This window comes from Dreissena polymorpha, chromosome 3, assembly GCF_020536995.1.
Source record: "Dreissena polymorpha isolate Duluth1 chromosome 3, UMN_Dpol_1.0, whole genome shotgun sequence".
NCBI classification, from domain to species: Eukaryota; Metazoa; Mollusca; class Bivalvia; order Myida; family Dreissenidae; genus Dreissena; species Dreissena polymorpha.
The window spans coordinates 46,438,451-46,461,308 of record NC_068357.1 but is presented as its reverse complement, the minus strand read 5'-3'; the positions used below and the strand labels follow the sequence as shown (position 1 = coordinate 46,461,308).

The following is a 22,858-nucleotide window of genomic DNA, read 5'->3' as shown; positions in this document are numbered from 1 at the left end:
GTAGAAGTAGTAGTAGTGGAAGTAGTAGTAGTAGAGGTAGTTGTAGTAGTAGTGTCAAGATGTGCTTACTTGTTAAGTTAGGAAAGTTGCAAATTTTTACATCATGTGTACTTTTTTTAACATAACATGCACTATGCGAATTCTGTTTTAATATATAATAAGATGTGTTGTATTTGATTGTAATCCGCGAAAAGTATACATCTGTTGTATAGTCTTGTACTATCATTGTTTAATAAAGCATATAAAATGAATGCGTCGTGATAAATTTGTATGGTTTATTTTCATATATTCAATCACTACTTTCTTAAATTCCCATTTCACAAACATTTGAAAGGTAAGATTCTTTGAAGCCCAGGAAAATGTTGGCGTCATATCAGATGGTTGCAAGAAGGGATCAGTTGGGCCGCGGAAAACATTGTTTGGATGTACATCATTGGGTCCGATTATCGGATGGGTGCGTTAGGGGGTATGTTTGGCCGATAATCGGATGTGTGCGGGAGTGGACCATCGTTGGCACGTATAGGATGGGTAGGATGTAGATCATTGGACCGATACTCGGATGGATGCGGGAGGTGGTCATTGGGGCCGCGGATCGGTTTGGTGCGGGATGGGGTTCGTCGGGGCTATGGATCGGATGGGTGCGGGATTAGATCATTGTGGCCGCGGGTAGGGTTGGTGCGGGAGGTGATCATTGACGCCGCAGATCTGATAGGTACGGGAGGGGATGACTCCGGCCTCAGATCGAATCGCTGCGGGAGAGTTTTGGCCGCGGACTGGGTCGATGAAGGAGGTAATTATTGGCGTGACAAACCGGATACGTAAAGGAAGAAAGCGTTTGGACCTCGAATCGGGCCGGTGCGGAAGGAGATCATTGGGGTGGCGGATCTGGTGTTTCAGGGAGGGACCCTTAGGGGCCCGATGATATGGTCGGTGTGGAGTGAAGATCATGTATCTTTGGGGCCGCGGATCGGATGGATGCGGGATAAGATCATTGAGACCGCGAATAGGGCGGTTGCGGTCGGAAATCAATGGGGCCTCGGATAGGTGTGTGCGGGAGGGGATCGTTGGGGCCGCCTTTCGGACGGTTGCGGGAGGGGATCATTGGAAAATTGATTGAATGGTAGACGTCATATCGGATAGTTGCAAGGAGGTATCATTTCGGCCGTGAATCGGATGATTGCGGGAGGAGATAATTTGGGCAGCTGATAGGAAGTTTCGGGTGTAGATCATTGGGGCCGATGATCGGATGGGTCGGGTGTAGATCAATGGGGCCGCGAATAGGATGGGTCGGGTGTAGATCATTGGGGCCGCGGATAGGATGGTTCGGGTGTAGATCAATAGGGCCGCGAATCGGACGGGTGCGGGATGGGATCGTTGGGGCCGCGGATAGGATGGGTGAGGGTGATGATCATTGTAGCCGATGAAAAGATGGGTGAGGGTGTAGATCATTGAAGCCGATGAAAGGATGGATGCGGGTGTAGATCATTGGATCCAATGATCGGATGCGTGCGGAAGGGGGTCATTATTGGAGCCGCGGATCGGATGGGTGCAGGTGTAAATAATTGGGGTCGCGGATATGATTGTGCGAGAGGGGGTCGATGGGGCCGATGATCGGATAGGTGCGGGTGTCGATAATTGGGGCCGATGATAGGATGGGTCGGATGAAGATCATTGAGTCCGATGATCGGATGGTGCGGGTGTAGATGATTTTGGCCGATGATCGGATGGATGCGGAATGGGGTCACTGGGCCCGCGGTTCTGTCAGGTGCGCGACGGGATCGTTGGGGCTGCGGTTCGGATGAGTACGGGATCATTGTAACACATATTTATTTAGGATAGTATATATCATAAATATATCAGAGGTTTCAACTCTTTTAAAGTAAAACAACGAATATAATACATAAAGCAATAACATAAATAATACACACATTCATGATCTGACGGTGATCATTAAAATACAAAATAAATTAAAACAACGAAATATAATAAAAAATACTTAATCACAATACCTGAAATATATATTCAATAATAATAATATATCACAGATGGCAACTCTTTGAAAGTAAAACATCAAATGGCTATAGAAATCATTCGATCCACGAGATCGACATTGAAGCTATCAGTGCAAGGAAAAAGGGAGGAGTGATCTTAGTATTAGTCAAATTATAAACGCGCAACTGTATGTATTGTGAACTGAATGTATTTAACATAAAGAATCAAAGCGCTGAAGGCACTAAAGTTGTTCGCTATTGCATAATTTAAAGTAACATCACTACTCAAAATCAACGAACATTTCGTTCAATTTTTCGTTAAATAAACTTAACCAATTAGAAATCAGTGTTCATTATGGCAATTGCCAAATTTTCAAGGCCATATGTGGTTTGGTAAAATAGATGTTTATAGATACAAAATGCTCGTTTTTATTTTTGTTTTGCATATTTTAATCCTTTTAAATTTCCAGCAACGATATCTATTCATACGACACATGAACACTAACATGGTGTTCGTGTGTCGTATGAATAGATATATTCGCGGGAAATTAAAATGGAATTAATTATGTCACAAATAAATAAAAACGAGCATTTTGTATCTACAAAAATCTATGTAATCATACCACATCTAGCGTTGAAATTTTGGTTATTGCTATAAGGAACACTGTTTGTTTAGGTGTTTAAGTGTTATTATGGGCATTTTTCACTGTTGAATTTAACTGAAAAGAATTAACAGGTCAAAAGAGTTAGTTAAAATGTGGTTACTGACCAATTATCTGCAACTCATCTTGCTACCAGTTGATTATAAAATCAAAGTACTGAAAGTACTGGTTTGACGATGCTTTTGAATAGGATGGATATATAGAGGATATTTGTTGGATTCGGTGGAATATCGATTTTCCCAGAAAACAGCGAAAAATATCGATATTTTCACTGTTATTTTTCACTGTTTAAAACAGTGAAATACCAGTTTATTTCACTGATATTTCTGTATAAATCACCGGAAAGTATAAAATAAATAAGCATCCATTTAAGTTAATCTACATCACCGCAATTGTGTAATTTTTATTGCTTGTCATTTATCCGCAGGTCAATAGTTAATGGATGTGGTGCAATCGTTTTCGTTCTTGGACACTGCACTCCCTTCAATGAGATTTATTTACCAAAATATCTCATATTTGAACTTACAATTCTTTTGGGAGTAATGGTCCAGACAACTGGATAAAACAGCAACTATATGCTAACCCATTATTTTTCGAGGAACATAATTGAGAATTCCTGTGCTAGCCCCCAATCACAGTATGTTGGGGTATAATAATAGTCAAATTTTATTTTTCTTCTCAAAAGATTGTCGTAGATTATAAGTTGAGGAATATATCATCCAAGACTACAACTTTTAGAAAGCCATTTTTTTCATTTATTTTTATTAATTAACAAGGTTTTGTAACAATCTATACTATACATAGATAGCTTTAACAGCACAATGTGGCTCACCTGAAACTGATTGTTTCCTAGAGTAACTTTTCATGAAGATCTCGAAAAAAAGGCATTGTGAGTATGAACAAACTATTTTCGTCTATCCGATCTAGTTGAGCCTTGTTACCGAGTTCCTACTTTTATTTATTTGAACATTCTGATCAACTGCCATGAAGATCAGGTAAAAATGTAAGTGTTAACATAGATTTTAATGATTTTAGTAATTGATCAAATGCTTGGAAGCACATCACCCACTTTGGAACGTGACCTGTTAATCACTGAGACTAGACCTTGTGACCTAAATGTTGAATATGCTACTTTCAAGCTTGACTTTGAAATCATTTAAAATAATGTTCTAACCAATTTACAAGTGGATCAAAGAGAGAATGTGACCACTAAAGTATTAACAGACCTTTTCTTATATTTGACCTAGTGTCCTAATTTTTGATAGGATATGAAACCCAAAATGACATAGAAGTGACTAGTTTCATAAGAATCTGGCAAAGAGGTGACACCCAAATTTAAACATTGTAAAATGATATCTTATGTGTTTACAATAAACTTTGGATAAAATACAACAGACAAAGAGTGATAACAAAAGCTCACCTTGTCACATTATAACAAGTGAGCAAAATAACCAAAACTATGACATCATATAATTGCTCAGTTACTTCTAATAATAATAAAATGTAACTTTTGAAACAAATACAATACCTTCCCTTTCTTACTACGGGCTGCTTTTAAAACAAGATAGCCCTGTATCGCTTACCCATAACTCCTTCTTTAGTGTCAAAAACTTGTACATGATTTGACTAAGTTGTAACCTAGCTTTAGCCTGCACATGACCAACTTGCACATTCAGCTTTTGATTTGATTAAGATGGACATTGTAAGCAATTTTCATGAAAATCAGGAAGATAATGCTGACCTGTAGAAAGGTAAAGGAAGTTTTCTATATTTTGACCTAATGACCTAATTTTTGACAAACTACCAACTTTCAAACTGAAACTTCATTTCACCGAGATAACATTCTGTCCAATTTTCATGAAGATCTGGAAGAAAATGTGACCTCTGGAGTGTTCACTAACCTTTTCTGTGATTTGGTTTGTTGACCTAGTTTGGACCACATATGACCTACTTTCAAACTTAACCTAGAATTGACCGATACGAAAATTAACCAACATAAGACAAACAAGGGCTGTTTGTAACACATGCATGCCCCCCATAAGGACTGTCAGTTGTAGTGGTAGCCATTGTGTGAATACATTTTTTGTCACTGTGAACTTGAGCTTTGACCTAGTGACCTGAAAACCAATAGGGATCATCTGCCAGTCATGATCAATTCACCTTTGAAGTTTCATAATCCTAGGCCTTACTTTTCTTGAGTTATCATCAGGAAACCTTTTTACTGTTATGAGTCACTGTGACCTTGACCTTTGACCAAGTGACCTGAAAGTCAATAAGGGTTATATACCAGTCATGATCAATGTACCTATGAAGTTTAATGGTCCTAGGCGTAAGCATTTTTGAGTTATCATCCGGATACTATTTTACTGTTTTGAGTCACTTTGACCTTCACCTTTGACCTAGTGACCTAAACATCAATAGGGGTAATCTGCAAGTCATGATCAATGTACCTATGAAGTTTCATGATCCTTAACGTAAGCATTCTTGAGTCATCATCCGGAAATCATTAAACTGTTTTGACTCACTGTGACCTTGACCTTTGACCTAATGACCTGAACATCAATAGGGGTCATATGCCAGCCATGATCAATGTACCTTTGTAGTTTCATGATCCTAGGCCTAAGCATTCTAGTCACTGTGACCTTACCCTTTTATCTAGTGACCTGAAAATCAATAGGGTTCATCTGCCAGTTATGATCAATGTACCTATGAAGTTTAATGATCCTAGGTCTAAGCGGTCTTGAGTTATTATCCGGAAACCATCTGGTGGACGGACCGATTGACGGACTGACCGACATGTGCTAAACAATATACCCCGAACAAGCCACATTAAAATGCAGCATAACACATTCTAAAAGTAAAAGACATCTGTGCAATGATATCTTTTCTTCAAATGGTAAGATGAACAAACAAGAGGGCCTGAAAGGCCCAAAGTCGTTCACTGAGATAACAAGATATTATTGGGACAAATATTGTGACCAAAATTCATGAAGATCGGAAAATAAATGTGACCTCTCGAGTGTTAACAATGTTTTATTATAGCAATATAAGGAAAAATGCCCCAACCCTAGCAGCCATGTGTTTCAACCAATTGTAACCATTTTCGAACTGATCCAAGATATCATTGAGACTTATATTCTAGCCAAATTTTATGAAGATTGGAATATAAACGTGGCATCCACAGAGTTAACAAGGCAAATGTTGACGGCTCACGACGGCCATAAAGCGATCACAAAAGCTCACCATGAGCACGTTGTGTGATTACAATCAATGCGTTCACATTTTTCTCACTGACCTTTATAGTATGGATGGCTTTGTTATTATTTATTGCTATCATGTACCTGCAATATTGTGTGTATTTTTACAATACACAAAGCATATGACATAATTGAGCTTATAATAATCGGATTACTATAGCCAGGACAATTAAAGCGGGTATATACGATCTTGTCAAATATTTATTAATTAATATAAAATGTGTTAAAACTGATTATACATAAATTTCAATATAAACTAAAATAAAAGTTAAGAAGAACATGTGTCGAAAAGTGCTAAATATGCCAGATATTTAATTCTGAAATCGAAAAAGGCTGTACAGCCGAATTCGCTAGCTTGTATATCATGCATGTACGATGTGAATCTAAATTTAGTCTAACGGTTTATTTAAAATTCCTGCAGCAATCGATTCATACGACACACGAACACTTACTTAAAAGACGAATGCGTCGGTTATTGTAGGAAAATATGTACGAATTATCTTCGTCACAATCGGCTCGGGGCGCTAATTTGTATTTGCTGCATTTTATGAAATTCGTCTTAAATGTATCATTTTTCTTGCATATTGTGTGTTATTATAACATATTTGTATCAATATATTACAATTCAACACATATAAAAATCGTATAATCTCGCTTTAAGGACTTAAAAAACATTTTTGGTGTCCTGATTTCATGAAAACTTGAGATATTTATGCACATAAGAGTTTCAAGATATGGGATTATCCACAAATAAAAAGTATTTTGATCTGTGTTGTGCAGGCTCTTTTTCCATGACTGTCAAAGTGAAATTTCCATATGAAAAGGATGTCAATTTTTTCATTCAACCATTGAGTATAATGAACGGTTCTGCATACAATTTGCCATTTTGATAAGAGATGACCAGGGTGACAGAGAAAAGGGATATGCATTTGAAATCTGGTCAGGACTCCATATAAAAGTGGTTATATTTAAAAATGTTTAATTACCACATGACCACGGACTCTAGATCTCCGTGACATGACTAAGGTTCTAAATTAATCTAGTATGAACATTTGAGATATATCTTATCTTTTTAAAACAATTAAACAATAATATTTGATGTACAAATTTAATCTACCAATGTGTACAGATACTACTTAACATATATTTGACTGTATTGAATGTAGGAACTAGTTAAAATATCCATTAGAAAAAGAGATCAGGATATGGAATATTCATTGCCTGAAGCAAAGACCCTGGAGCTATGTTTATATATCTTTAAACACACTGATTAAAGAAGTAAAACAATACATTGATACAACAGAGGTAAAATCATCCCCTCTGAACAACATGATAATACATAATTATGTATCATATCTTTTTATCTGGATCTTGATAGGTACACAGCAAGATGTTTAAGTGTGCGCGCTGCGGGAGAGATATAGGAGTTACTTATATTTTGGATTTAATTTAATTCACTGAAATTCATCACTGAAGTTACAGTATGATCTAATTTGATATAGATGTACATGATTGTATCAAGCAAAATATATTTAATAATTATCAGTATTAATTCACTGTCATGATTTCAGTATCATTAAAAAAAAACTACATGAAAACATTTTTGAAACAAGGGCTGTTTGTAAAACATGCATGCCCCCCATATGGGCTGTCAGTTGTAGTGGCAGCCATTGTGTGAATACGTTTTTTGGCACTGTGACCTTGACCTTTAAACTAGTGACCTGAAAATCAATAGGGGTCATCTGCCGAGTCATGATCAATGTACCTATGAAGTTTCATGATCCTAGGCATAAGCGTTCTTGAGTTATCATCCGGAAACCATTTAACTATTTCGGGTCACCGTGACCTTGACCTTTGACATAATGACCTCAAAAGGGGTCATCTGTGTCATGATCAATGTATCTTTGAAGTTTCATGATCCTAGGAATAAGCGTTCTTTAGTTATCATCCGGAAATCATTTTACTTTTTCGGGTCTTCGTGACCTTGACCTCTGACCTTGTGACCTAAAAATCAATAGGGTTCATCTGCGAGTCATGATCAATGAACCTATGAAGTTTCATGATCCTAGGCATAAGCGTTCTTGAGTTTTATCATCCGGAAACCGTTTTTACTATTTCGGGTCACCATGACCTTGGTCCTAGTGACCTCAAAATCAATAGTGGTCATCTGCGAGTCATGCTCAATGTACACATGAAGTTTCATGATCCTAGGCATAAGCGTTCTTGAGTTATCATCAGGAAACCATCTGATGGACGGACATACGGACCGACATGTGCAAAACAATATACCCTCTCTTTTTCGAAGGAGGGCATAATAATACACTACTGTTTGATATACTGTAAATAATGTAACTACACATCCAAGTAGTGAGTTCATCAAACTATTGCAACCGAAACACCTGGTGTGCCAAGGCAGCAGCCGAAGTCAAATGCCTTCTGACTTAGTGCATTTTACTATATATATTTGTATGCATTTGTATGTGTTTGAAAAAATGTATAATCTTAAATGACATCTTCTGACCATGCATGTCCTAGATTTCAAAATCCAGGCTCTGGTCTGACACATTGGTAACATTAAGGTCGCGGTGGTGTAGTGGATGAGGTGTCCGCCTCGCTATCGGGAGTTCGTGGGTTCGCTCCCTACTCGGAGAGCAATCTCATTATCTCCTCCACAGACACCAAGTACTGGTTCTTCTCAGGAAACGGACTCGACCATGTCCACATCTGCCTTTAATAGGCCTTCCTGTAATAGTCAGCAATTGACTGTAGGAAGTACGAAGCAGACGTTAACGTTAAACTGTTACCAGGCTTCTGAATTTAATTAGCCAGGTCACAGGAAAAGGGCAGTCTAATCAGTATCCAATTAAACTATTTGTCATTGTCAGAAAACCGCTCTTAAGCAAACAGCTTTAAAGCAACTGCAGGCTGAACTGGATCTAAACTGGCCACACTCGCCTTAATGTCTCTTTTACTGGGATACAGTTCATTTAAAGTGATATTATTGGCATCTAACAGTTTAAAGGTGTCTATCGCAACCGTTGTTTATTTTTGGTGTTTGCACTTCATATTCACTTATATGTTAATGCAGCATCAACATACTAAAACAATATCCCGGAAAGAGAAAAATAATGCATTTGAATATCGACCGTACTTTCATTTGACAACTGATCATGCATGTACGTTTTGAACCTAAATTTAGTTTTAGTGCAGATTCGTTCATACGACACAAAGACACAATTTTGTTTTACGGATCATTTCGGCTTACAGGACTCGGTGGATCACGTAAGAATATCGAATATAAATATATTTTTATAAACAACTGGTAGCAAGATAAGTTGCAGAAAACTGAATAGTGACCACAATTTAACTAACTCTTTTGATCTGTTAATTCTTTTCAGCTCAATTCAACAGTGCAAAATGCCCATTCTTTGGTAAATTGACAAAAATTGAAAAAAGTTGTATCGGATTCGCAAATTTTCGTTTTAGTTATGTTATTTTTAGGAAACAGTATTACTGAACATTTACCATGGTCTAATATAGCCATTGTATGCATCTTTTAACGATTTAAAAATTATAAAGTGTTGCAACGCGAAACGATTGAATAATTTGGAGAGTTATGTTGTTGTTGTTAAATTGTGTGAAACTACGAAGATTGCTTATATTAGGTATAAAATACGTCAACCATTTATACTTGGCAGAATAGTTGAGCAGGCTAATGCGTTTTTACTCCAGGACTAAGGGGGTCACTGGTTCGAGCACTGCTGCGGACTGATTTTTTTAAAGAATTTTATTCTGGATTTTTAACTGGAGCTTTTAAGATCCAATGTTTACATTTATCAATATAAAGCATTTAATGACTAACTTCAAAACATGTCAACATCTATGAAAAGGCCCCTTTAACATAATTAATATCTACTCCTATAAATATGAGGTCGATATACATGGACTAAACGGTAAATTACGTCTAATTATTTGGACTCTAATGATAACAACAACATTAAATAGAAAGAAGAAAGAATTCATACAAACCAGTAATTTGAGTAAAGAGTTTGTAATCAATGTTGTATTTCAGGACAGCTTGGTAATATGCAAATCCCATACGACATGTTGATTTCGAGTATCATAGCCATTCAATAAGTCGCAAAATGCTCGAACAAAATTTATAAAGCAAAATTCGACTTAAATTGATAACTAAATTACCAGTATCATCAGTATGCCAGTTTTGCCTTGTCAAGCTGTCGAGATCCAGAAAGTGCTTCATTCACATTGAATATATCCTTCGAATTCCATTTATTGTTGCATTACTAAATAGCGAAACAAGCCGATTTAAGCTGTAAGAAAGTTTTGACACGAGTGTTATAAAGTCTCTCATGGGCGAAGCCATTGTTGTAGAAAGTGATCCATTCACATCGAATATATCCTTCGAATTCCATCCATTGTTGTCATTAGCGGAGGTTTAGTGAATAAATAATTCATTTATCATAAATGACAGCTTCTAAATAGCGAAACAAGCCAATTTATGCCGTAAGAAAGTTTTGAATCGAGACTCTCATGGGGGCGACCATTGTTGAATGTTGAAACACGAACGACAACTCTGCTAGGAGAATCGAATGCCCAAGGGAAGTAACTGAAAAATCGAGTTATCTCAATCGGACTGGCTCGGTCTTTTACATAGGTCGCCATTGTGAAGAATTTTTTTATGGTTATCAAAATATATTTTATATTCGATATTCTTACATGACCCACCCAGTCCTGTAAGCCGAAATGATCCGTAAAACAAAATTGTGTCTTTGTGTAGTATCAACGAATCTGCACTAAAACTAAATTTAGTATCACATCGTACATGCATGATCAGTTGTCAAACGAAAGTACGGTTGATATTCAAATGCATTATTATTCTCTTTCCGGGATAATGTTTAAGTATGTTGATGCTGCATAAACAAATAAAAGTGTATATGAAGTGAAAACACCAAAAAAAAACAACGGTTGCGATAGACACCTATATCCTGTTAGATGCTCATGATATCACTTTAAGGCATTTTAATTCGCACATTTAACACCCAGACCAAACAGTCAAACAATAATAACTGACTGACTTCAGCTTAGCACAATTCCGTTAAATTGAACATAAATCAAACTGTGCGTAAATAAGAGACGAGGATTGTGTTTCGTCATCAGGGCACAATACGTACCTATTATAGTAGGTAAGAAAAAAACACCTCCTGTACACAGCTCATCGCCGCATCTACAACACTACCACACTACCACATTGTGCAGCCATTATGTGACTGTAGCGAAATATATGCATCGCGCATTTGCTTATTTCAATTGACATTTTAAAAGCGAGTATACACGATTTTGTCAAATATATATGAATTTATATAGAATGTGTAAAAAGACTTATTATACATATATTTCAATATAAATTAAAATAATAGTAGTGAAGAACATGTGTCGCAAAATGTGCAATAAGCCAGATATTTAATTCTGAAATCGAAAATGTCTGTACAGTCGAAATCGCTAGCATATATAGCATGCATGTACGATGTGAATCTAAATTTAATTTTACTGATCATTTTAATTTCCTGCAACGATATCTCTTCATACGACACACGAACACTAACTCCGATCCTAATAAAAAGACCAGTGCTTCGGTTTTTGTAGTAAAATATGTACGAAATACCTTCGTCACAATCGGCTCGGGGCGCTAATTTGCCTTTGCTGCATTTTATGAAAGTCGTCTTCAATGTATAATTTTTCTATGGAGAGTAAGTTGGTTTATTTTTCCTAGTTCCTTATTCTTCATTCGAATAAGGAATAAGGAACTGTTCCTTATTCCTTGGAATAAGGAACTGTTCCTTATTCCTTATTCAAGCTTAACTTTTTAGATATAGGGTTTGTTAATCAAAACAAAATTACTCGAATACATTAACGTTATTTTATTAATTACGTAACATGCTCATGTTTCTTCCTCGTAGGATTTCTTGTTTTAACCGAACCGATATTTTCTAATTCGAATACAAACTTCACATCCTCAAAACATAAGGCATATAGCATGTACTTTATTTAACAAATTATGAAATTCAATACTGATCACATGTTATGTCTTTATATATGTTACGATGTTTTGATCATGTGTACTTATGGACAGTTTGTCTATTGTATATATTGAATAAACCATTATTTTATATGTATGTGATATAAAAGTGCAATCTTGTACATTTCAACATGTATGTTTTTATTTATAATCCAGTTCCTTTTTCGCGGCTGAATAAGAAAAATGGAACCAGTTCTTTATTCCTTATTCAAGCCAAATAAGGAACTGACATTTTCTTACTTAAACATCAACGACATTGATCCAAAGTTAACCACATATAAATGAACATCATTAAATATATGTTGTATATTTAAAATACTTATTGCAATACATTTCTACTTAGTTTTAAGTAATGATAATGCAGTTCCTTATTCAGTTTGAATAAGGGATACGGAACTGGTTCCTAATTCCTTTTTCCAATAGAATAAGGAATTGACATGTTCTTTCTATAAATTATACATCTAAATGAACCAACGAGACAAATAAATCAACGCAAATTATTGTAAATGTAGGAGGGGTATACGAATATAAATTGCAGCGCATTTCTACTGTTTTGCATTTAATGATAACATAATTTCTTATTCGATTTAAAAAAGAAATAAGGAACTGGTTCCTTATTCCTTATTCCAATCGAATAAGGACTTTGCATTTTCTTACTTAACAAATAAATTGATATGAATAAAGAGACGCATAAATCAAGGAAAATCACTGTAAATGTAGGTTGTGAATAAAAAATATGAATTTATTACAGTCCATTTTTTTTAGTATTTTTTGTAATGATAACATAGTGCCGTTTTCGCGGCTAAATTGTGGAAAGCGCAACCAGCTGCAATATCTAAAATAGCATTAATAACTACCGAGAACAGTGCAATTTTGTCGGTTCAACAACAACAATAACAACAACAGCAACAACGAAATACAGAGGCATTTGGATGAAACTGTCCAGTCTAATAGAGGCACATTAGCCGCTGCTTCCGGTTCAGTCTCACTGTACTGTTTAATCAGTGACGTCGCACTGATGACAATGCTGTCCGGAACATTTGCATTCTTCATGTGCCGAGGTTGAAAGTCGCCGAATGAACCGTTGGTCTGCATGAGCGAAACAACGCATATTCGCACTAAAACTATATAAGACGAATGCACACTTTTACAGCTAAGATGAACGCTTTTTCGTTTCAATTATAAATTAAAATAAAATATTGAGGCATTCCGATGAAACTTTTCAGTTTTTTAGAGACACTTGGACCGCTGCTTCCGGTGCAGTCTTTCTTTTATGGAGGCGTGTTGAAATCATTATGCATTCTTAATTGTATGCCTTCCTAACAGTTTTCGTATGAAAACGGAACAAGATATCTAAAACATGTTTAGTTACCATATGGTCTTGACCAAAGTTCAGGGTCAGATAAGTTAACAAGAACTGTACCAGAGATATAAATAACAAATCTTACACTAAACATCGCCAATAATAACGAATATAAATCAGTGCTATTCTAGAATGAGCCGAAATTATGGCCTCTGAATAAGAAATTGGGCGTTAAGTTAGTTCCTTATGCGGAAGCCTGTATTTCGGACAATCACTTTCGGATATGTTTTATTTTTTATGGTGTGTGTTTTTTTTAAGCATGATGATGTAAAATGGACGTATTCTGTCACATTGTGTGACGATACACGCTGTGAACAAGTATTATGAAGACGATCATAAGAAAATGGTATTGCCTTACTCAAACATAAATTGAAATTAACCAAATTATCGTAAATGTCGATGAAAATCATGGTTTACGTAGGTTCGAAGTTAAAATATCTATTGTAATATATTTCTACTTAGTATTATTTAATAATAACTCAGTTCCGTATTCAGTGCGAATAAGGACTAAGGACTAAAATATTAAAATGAACCAAAAAGACCAAAAAGTCAATGAAAATCATTGTAAATGTAGGTTGGGTATCAAAAACATCAATTGCAGCACATCTGTAGTAAGTTTCATTTAATGATAATCTACTTCCTTATTCGGATTTTAAAAAGGAATAAGGAACTGGTTCCTTATTCCTTATTCAAATCAAATAAGGAACTGGCATTTTCATACTAAACTAAATATTAAAATGAACCAAAGAGACCAATAAATCATGAAAATCAATGTTAATATAGGTTAGGTATCAAACACATTAAATGCAGTACATCTCTACTTAAATTCAATTTACAATAACCTATTTCCTTATTCCGATTGAAAACATTAAATGCAGTACACCTCTAAGAAATGTCATTAAAAACTAGCCCAGTTCCTTATTCGGATTGAAAAAAAGAATTAGAAACTTATTTCTTATTCCTTATTCAAATCGAATAAGGAACTGACATTTTCATACTAACCAGAATATTAAAATGAACCAAAGAGACCAATAAATCAATGAAAATCATTATTAATGTAGGTTGGGTATAACAAAAATTAATTGCAGTACATCTCTACTAAGTTTCAACTAATGATAACCTAGTTCATTATTACTTATATAAACCAGATTAACAGTTATTTCTTCGAATACTTTAATACAGTACTTTCAATAAAGTAAACTAATAGTTACTGCATTTTATTGTTGTACTTAAAATAATTTATTTAGGTTTAAATTTCCAGAATTATTTATAGTATAAATTAGCAAGCTATGTGTCATATCCATTATACTTGTACATAGTATATTATTTATGACATACATATTGCAGGTATTATACACTTTTTATTACACCCCATTTTGCTAGATTAACAATTGGTTCCTGTTACTACACACGAGAAACATAACAATATGTGGCGTTCTAAAACAATAATTCACAGCTCAAATCATGTTTGTAAAAAAGTGATTTTTTTATATCATACGTACCTGTATCTATTTAGCTACACAAACCACATATAAGCTTAATAAAATGAAAATGAAACTAAAACATTATTTCAACAATATGTTCTTCCTACGACAGATTTTTTATTATTCAACGATGAATGTGCATAACGAACTACTTATCTTAAATTCTGTGGTATGCTCGCATAATTATAAATATCTGGATGATATCGTGTAGGGAGTGGGATTATGAAGAATTACAACTAGGCAAAATTTCTGTGGAGGGCGGGGGGGGGGGGGGCGTTTGGAATTCTATAACCAACCTATTAAATATATGTTCTTACCATTTTTTTCTAATTTATTAAGTTGTCAATATACACAACCGATCCGTTTTATTAACTTTTGACGATTATATACAGTAAAATAGTAACATATTCTGTAGTCCTTATTATTAATATTCAATTAGTTTTCATAAGGAATGTACCTCAGCAATATATGTTATATGGATGCTTTAATGTAAGTACTTCAGTTGCAGAGCAAAATAAAGTCAATTATAATGTACAAAGTTAACCATCTGACGATTTTCACGAAAGAATTACGAATACCATTTTTATCCCCCCCCCCTGCAATTTTTTTTTAAATTTTGGACAAAGTTTAATTTTTTTTAGAATAGGCACTTCTTAATAAAATTATTACACTAATGTTTTAGTGTTTTTTAATGTTGATACACATGTAGTTTATTTTTATATTATTAGTCATATTTAAGCATTCATTTATAATTTAAAAAATACAACAACATAAATTACAAATATCACAAAAATAATTTAATAGTGTAGCACGAACACATTTATTACTAAAATGCCATTTTAAAAATGAAAACTAAATCGTTGTGTGTATCCAATAAACAACCTGTACTTTCAAGCTGATTTTTTGTGTTTAACTGGACATTTATTACTAATATGCCATTTTAAAAATGAAAACTACATCGTTTTGTGTATCCAATAAACAACCTGTACTTTCAAGCTGATTTTATTTGTTTAACTTGACTTACATGCATGCGACATCTAAACATTTAAATTTACCAGTACCTTAACGATTGAGGAATATTGCAATCATGTGTATACACATCAATATCTATAAATTGTGTAATGCAAAATGTAAACTGTCTTTAAGAAACCTAAAAAAAATAACTATAATGACAGTATCATGTTATTGATTTTTAAACATATTCAAAAAGCATAATATGTGAGTGCATCCAAAATCTTGCCAAAGAAGTTGTGTGTTTTTTCCCAGTCATCGTACACATCATCTTATACCAATTTGGAGTTTAATTATTCAGGACATATGAACATGAGACGACCAGTGTCTGATCAATTAAATCATTTGTTTGTATTCGCTGATTTGAATATTTTTTGACAAGCATTCTAATCGTGTAGAAATATGTGCTAAACAACACCAATGATGCAATCAAAGTAGCATAAACGATAACATGCTTCACAAAAACTGAGATTAAACATACGCAATCGCTGTCAGTAGCTAATTATTTCATGTTGTTGTGTTTTTTTTTTAAGAATAGCTAATGCGAAGATAAATTTTATTCAATAATTGTCCTTGTTGACCCAAACTTTGAGGTCTATGCTCCGAATGAAACAATACGATGGAATGTTTTCAATTAACAGAAACATGTAAAAACAAACACACACACACACACACACACAACAATTAGACAAGATAAAAGTCGTAGTTCTATGTACATATACTTACTTAATTATTGATAGGTTGAAGCCTGTTGATAGGTTGAAGCCTTGTTGTTGTGTCATAACCATCACGATGTTTCTATTTTTATGAACGCAATGTTACGTATAAAACTGTACGCGAGGAAAATCATTTGCACAGAACGATCGACTGTCTGCAAAAAATTGTCAGGTACGGACGTTTTTACTTTATTATTTTTTTCTTTAATATAAGCATATTCTTTTTGTCAAATATGCTCCTATTTATTGATTTGTTATACAAGAAAGTTTCTTATAAATAATTTTAATTAACTAATTTACTAACAACTTATTAGTAGTCCCGATTCGTAGAACGTTACGAACGTGTAAATGCCAACAAAATCAGAATTTTACTCGTATTGTGCATGTTAACTAGTTAATGTACGTTTGTGATTATAAGTTGAATACCATTTTGAAGTTGCAAAATGAAAACTATCGAAAACAGTTATTATTGTTTTTTTTGCTTTAGTTACACAATGTTGGTCTTGTCGGATAACCGTTGTTGCACTTGTAAATCGAACATTTGCAATAACCTAATGAGCATCGAAAGTTAAGCAGACATGCTTTTGTACTTTGAGAGCAAAACAATCTGGTTTTAACCCTTTCAGCGCTGGAACCGAATTTTGAAGGCCTTTGCAAACAGTTTGGATCCAGATGAGACGCCACAGAACGTGGCGTCACATCAGGATCCAAACTGTTTGCTATTTTAATAGTATTCTTTGAAAAAAATCAAAGAAAAAGCTAATTTGAGAAATTCAGCAGACGACATTTTAGCAGACCGACAAATTACCCAGCATGCAAAGGGTTAATATTAAATGTTCAGCTTATCCTTTAACGGCTTAGTTATGGAACTAACATCTGTATTCATAACCAGTTATACCCTTATCGATTCTATCTTTATGTTAAAGTTAAAAAAATCAATTAATTACAGTTCAGTTTCGGGATATTTTAAATAAGTAGTTGAATGTTCATTCTCTAGTATTTTGGAAGAAATGGAAGTTCAACCATGTAATGAAATGAACTAAATAACATGTTAAGAACAAAAACAATGATATAAGACAGAGAAACTAAAACGCGTAAAACTTGTGTGTTACTTTCTCTCAATACTTTTGAGACACATTTTTACTGTGTTTATACTCGTTAATCGTCGAGCAGGCAATGAATTTTAGTACATATTGGTAGTTAATAAAAGCACGAGCTCGTAAGACAAGTGGTTTAATAACATCGCACCAGATTGGCACGCTGTTGTTTACATACATTTTGATAATGCCCACGCTACATGAGTTATAAACTAAGTTGTAATTATCTTTTACATCGATTTTACTATAATAACATTTCAAATAAAGAACATGCTATGATATCATTTCAGATACTAACCATTCTATGATATCATTGCAGATAATAACCACGCTATGATATCATTGCAGTTAATAACCCTGCTATGATATCATTGCAGATACTAACCACGCTTTTATATCATTGCAGATAAAAACATGTTATGATGTCATTGCAGATAATAACCATGTTATGATATCTTTGCAGATAATAACCATGCTGGCGTCAGTTAAGCTCGTCCTCGTGCTGGTGTTGCTAGCACTGTTTACCACGGCGATAGCATCTCCATTGCGTGAGTGGATTTCTTTTATTGGGTTGATATGTGTCACCAGGTTAAATAACTCCAAAGACACAAAACTAAGCAGAATTGTATCTTACGACATTTTTCCGACAGAAGTTCGAAAATGAGGGCAAACCTCCGCCAAACTGCCATTGCACAATAACTTTAAACTGTATGATCTTTAACCGCCAGTGTTTGACGTGTAATAGTTGTGAACGATCGTATATTGGTCCTTTAGATAGTTACAATGGGGCCCATCTGATTTGAAATTGCCCAACTCCACAGGTTTTATAGTATGCATGCATCATCGTATATTGATCCTCGATAATGCGTGTAAAGATCACACCCCTTGTTTAAAAACTGACCCGGTGTCGCATGGTTAATATTGAATTATCTTGAAAATAACCCCTTTCAACAGTGTTCTCGCTTCAAATATCAAACCCTGATGTTTAATATTTAATATGTATTATTGTACAATGGTCCTCAATAATGATGTTGTTGTTGTTGATGTTGTTTTCAAATCGCTCTCTAAAGACCAAACAGGGTAAATATGAAGCAGCATCCAAGTGTGCCAATCCTTTTATATGCCACGCTAGCATACATTTTTCTCTCTTTCTCTCCAGGTTACGGACGCTATCGCTACGGTAACCATGGTTACTATGGAAACAACAACGGTTGGAACTATGGGCACGATAACGGTTGGAACAATAACAATGGCGTTTGGAACAGTTGATAAACGCCGAAAACTGTTCACTGCATTGTCTGATTGTACAATACATTTACTCAGAGCTGTTGTATTGTATTTATATTATTTTGTAATGTTTAAGAATAACATCACCGTAATGTCGCAATTTACTATATCCCGACATTAAAACGTTCCCTGTTTATCAGTTAAGGTCGATTCAGCTGATGGTACCTAAAATGGATGTCAAATTATAAATCCCGAAAAAACTTCTTTTACAAATGTGTTTAACACCGCATGCCAAACGATTAAGTTGAATGGTAATACAAAAAATTGTGCAAACTCTTGCAATACAATTTAATGGCTTCATCTTGTTATATTTTCTTCAGAAACTGAATAGGGATGTAATACATAACACATAAGTATACCATTTGATAGCCAAACACGATACAATTTTACATGATCTGAATTATAAAGGGAATGTTTACAATTACTGTTTACTATTCGTATTTAAGAACAGAAAGTTAATACGATAGCATAAGGCGTATTCTCTTAATGGCTCGATGAAAGATGACTGAGGGTGCCTCCTTTTGTCCTTAACGTCGCATCTCCGCTGCCATTGTTCCGAATGGACAATGTGGTAACACACATTCAAACCATGCAGGTCGTTGGTTGTCAGCTAGCATTCCTACCCTACAAATCGTTGTCAGCTAGCATTCAAACCAAACAGGTCGTTGTCAGCTAGCATTCCTACCCTACATATCGTTGTCAGCTAGCATTCAAACCATACAGGTCGTTGTTAGCTAGCATTCCTACCCTACATATCGTTGTCAGCTAGAATTCAAACCATACAGGTCTTTGGCAGCTAGCATTCCAATCCTACATATCGTTGTGCGACAGCATTCAAACTCTACATATCGTTGTAAGCTAGCATTCCAACCCTATGTATCGTTGTCAGCTAGCATTCCAACCCTTCAGGTCGTTGTTAGCTAGCATTCAAACTTTACAGGTCTTTGTCACCTAGCATTCAAACCATACAGGTCGTTGTCATCCAAAATTCCAACCATACAGGTCTTTGTCAGCTAGCGTTAAAAAAATACGGGTCCTCGTCAGAATTCAAACTTTCAGTTGTAAATCGTTCATGCTCTACTGGTGACATTCTCTCCTTTGTAAATCTGCAAACAATAAAACAAGAGATGTGTTTGTCAAAAACACAATGCCCCCTAATGCGCTGCTTTGAATTAGTTTTTTACCTTTGACCTTGAATGATGACCTTGACCTTTCACCACTCAAAATTTGCAGCTTCATGAGATACACATGCATGCTAAATATCATGTTGCTATGTTCAATATTGCAAAAGTTATGAAGAAGGTTAAAGCTTTGGTTAAAGTTTGTTTTTGAATGTGTTTTTTTTACCTTTGACCTTGAAGGATGACCTTGACCTTTTACCACTCAAAATGTGCAGCTCCATGAGATACACATGCATACCAAATATCAAGTTCCTATCTTCAATATTGCAAAAGTTATGACCAAGGTTAAAGTTTTGGTTAAAGTTTTGGGACGCACACACACACACACGCACACGCGCACACACGCACACACACACACACGCGCACACACACAGGCGGACTCCCGCGCACAAACGCTCGTGCGGATACACACGCGCTCACATACACACACGCGCGTACACACAAACACACGCATGCGCGCACACCCACATACACAAACTTGCGCACACACGCACATACCCGCACCAGCACAACACACGCACACAACACGCGCGCACACACCCACATACCCCCACACACCCGGTTAAGTGTTACTAGTTAATGTTGATGTTGATAGTAGCAAATTTTTGGATCGACTCATTTTATATTATTGAATATAAATGATATCATATTGAAACCAGGATACGTACATTTATAATGCTAAATATAAAAACGATTTTTTTATAGGTAGACAAAGAATTTCGTTATTCAGGGATTTTTTTTTTCAAACAGAGATCATCCATTGCACGGTGTCATATAAACTTATTGTTTTTTCAGATCACTACCTAAATTTTACGATGTTGACAAAACAGTGTTTAGTCCCCATCCCTCAACCTAATATTTGTATTCTTTTTGTACATATAACCTTTTTGTGTTGTTTCTTTTTAATCTATTCATGTTTGTTGGGAAGAGAAATCTTCCCACAGATGATAATGTTAAGCCAAAAACAATGTATTCTGTATGAAATAGCTAGTTTTATAATTTGGATTGTTCATTGTTGCGTACAGTGTACTTATCTATACTTTATTTCTATTGCACTAAAATTATCTTTTGAAGATGTGACAAAAATACTTTTTTTATGATTTACTGCTACTTATTTTGTCAATGAATGATATAAAAATTGCGTCGTTGAACTGCCGCGGTCTATATGGGAGCAAAAAACGAATTGATATTTTAAACTTTTTAAAAGTCATATTTATTGTTTGCAAGATACGCACTGGTCAAAGGATGTTGAAAACGAAATTTATTCTGTTTGGGATGGTTTGTGATTTTTGAGCTATGGTAAATCAAATGCCAGAGGGTGTGCAATTTTAATTAAACGGGATATTGACTGTAAAGTTCAAGGGTTTAAAAATGATTCTGTAGGCAATTTTATTGGACTTGATATGATACTGGGAGAACGTAAAGTTTCGTTAATAACTGTTTATGGTCCGAATATAGATACTCCCCATTTTTATAAAAATATCTTTACGATAATTGATGAATTCGGAAATGATGATTTTATAATATGTGGGGATTTTAATCTTGTTCTTAATAACGACTTAGATTATAGTAATTATAAATCGATGAACAATAATATAAACTCAAGAAGAATTATCCTTGAAGAAATAGCCAAACGAAATTTAATAGACGCCTTTTGAGAAATGCATGGTTATGTTTGAAGATTTACATGGCGACTCACAGACCCATTGCAACAGGCGAGACTTGACTTCTTTTTAATAACGCCAAATATGTTATTTTTTTTGAAATCATCAAATATAAGAACAAGTCTCAAATCTGATCATTCAAGAATTGATATCTCGTTACAATTCCAAAATATTGAACATGGAAAGGGATTTTGGAAATTTAACAATTCTTTACTTTGTGATATTGACTATGTTAATTATGTAAATAATAAATTGATGAGATAAAACGGCAATACTGTCTGCCAATATACAACACATATAATCTCCACAACATTGATGATAGCGAAATATCTTTTACTATAAATGACCATCTTTTTCTAGACACACTATTAATGGTAATAAGGGGGAAAACTATTTCGTATTCTAGTTATAAAAACAAAGTTGTATCTACAAAGGAATGTGAACTTGCATTACAAATTGAACAATTAGAAAAAAATCTTCATGAAAGCAACAAGGAATTACTTGATCAATTAAACTCTGAATTAAGTGACACAAAATTAAAAGGTCATATAATTCGATCCAGAAGTCAGTGGAACGAACATGGAGAAACAACAACAAACTATTTTTGTTCACTTGTAAAAAGAAATTACACAAACAAAAACATACCTGTTATTGAAAAAGATGACGGGTCAACGATACATAAACAATCAGAAATCCTTAAAGAAACTGCGTCTTTTTACAAAAAGCTATATGAAAAAACTGAAATAACTTCTGACTATAATTCTAACTTTTTGGAAAACTTAGATGTTCCTAAACGAAATACAGATCAATCCAATAGCTTGGAAGGAACCTTAAATTATGACGACCTAACTTATACGCTTTGGAAAATGAATAATGACAAAAGCCCAGGATCAGATGGCTTCACAGCTAATATATTTAAAGTTTTCTGGAGTAAAATAGGAAAATTTGTGTTGAGAAGCATTAACTTTGCATATTTGAAAAATAGTTTTTCGGTAACACAAAAACAAGGCATTATCACTTGTCTCCCTAAAGATAACAAATCCAAACA

The 22,858-nt window shown here is 34.7% G+C and overlaps 1 long non-coding RNA gene across 1 annotated transcript; it reads left to right on the top strand.

The window, feature by feature from the left end:
• The first annotated feature begins 16,709 nt into the window (after positions 1 to 16,709).
• LOC127871293 (uncharacterized) lies at positions 16,710 to 19,005 on the top strand. The gene is made up of 3 exons (XR_008045277.1): positions 16,710 to 16,753; positions 18,142 to 18,226; positions 18,838 to 19,005. It is a non-coding gene; the product is annotated as an uncharacterized LOC127871293 (long non-coding RNA).
• Positions 19,006 to 22,858: the final 3,853 nt, after the last annotated feature.